The sequence below is a fragment of the Vombatus ursinus genome, unplaced genomic scaffold, assembly GCF_900497805.2.
Source record: "Vombatus ursinus unplaced genomic scaffold, bare-nosed wombat genome assembly UNPS02014770.1, whole genome shotgun sequence".
NCBI lineage: Eukaryota > Metazoa > Chordata > Mammalia > Diprotodontia > Vombatidae > Vombatus > Vombatus ursinus.
The window spans coordinates 15013457-15014194 of record NW_020954548.1 but is presented as its reverse complement, the minus strand read 5'-3'; the positions used below and the strand labels follow the sequence as shown (position 1 = coordinate 15014194).

General features: G+C 72.9%; 1 protein-coding gene across 2 annotated transcripts in view; it reads right to left on the bottom strand.

Moving 5' to 3' along the window:
- The window catches only part of ZDHHC21 (zinc finger DHHC-type containing 21), a 63109-nt gene extending 62686 nt beyond the window's left edge, over positions 1–423 (bottom strand). For both annotated transcript variants that reach the window (XM_027863024.1, XM_027863025.1), the window contains exon 1: positions 352–423. The gene's annotated coding sequence lies outside the window, so the exon portion shown is untranslated. The remainder of the gene's footprint in view (positions 1–351) is intronic.
- Between the last annotated feature and the right edge of the window lie 315 nt (positions 424–738).

The window sequence follows — 738 nt, the reverse complement described above, 5'->3', positions numbered from 1 at the left end:
TAGGGGGGCAGAGAGGATGGGGGCCCAGGAGGAGGATTAGGGGAGCAGAGAGGACGGGGGAATATGGGGGACAGAGAGGACTGAGGACGCAGGAGGATTGGGGGGCTCTGAGGATGGGGGCCCAGGAAGATGGGGGGCAGAAAGAATGGGGGGACCAGGAGGATTGGGGGGCAGAGAGGACTGGGGCCCAGGAGGATAGTGGGCAGAAAGACTGGGGGGGCTTAGGATTGGGGGGCAGAGAAGACGGGGACCCAGGAGGAGGATGGGGACACGCAGGGGCAGCCCCCCACCCCTGCCCCGTCTCCGCCCCGCCCCGCCCCGTCCCGCCCGGCCCGGCCCGCTCGCACTCACCGGGGGCGCCGGGGGCCGCGCTCGCCTCGGCCTGGCCCTTGGCTCGGCCACCTCTTCCGTAGCTGCCGCGACCACCAACCGCTCTCCGCAGCCGTCCTCCTCCTTGTGCAGCCGCCGCCGCCCTGGCCGCGTCCACACCCCTCTTCCGCTTCCGCGAGGCCTTGCCCCGGGCCGGCAGGTGACCGGGCCGCCGCGGCCGCTCGGCGAGTGCTGCAGGACGGCCGAGCCTCAGCTGCCGCCGCCGTAAACGCCGGAGCTCCGAGCCGGGAGCTGGGACGGCGTCCGCCAAGGGCCAAGCGTCCTGGGATGCGAGGAAACGCGATTAAAGCGAGAAAGGCGCCCCCAGCCCCATGGACCCCGCACTCCGCCTGTCCCCCCCCCCCCCCC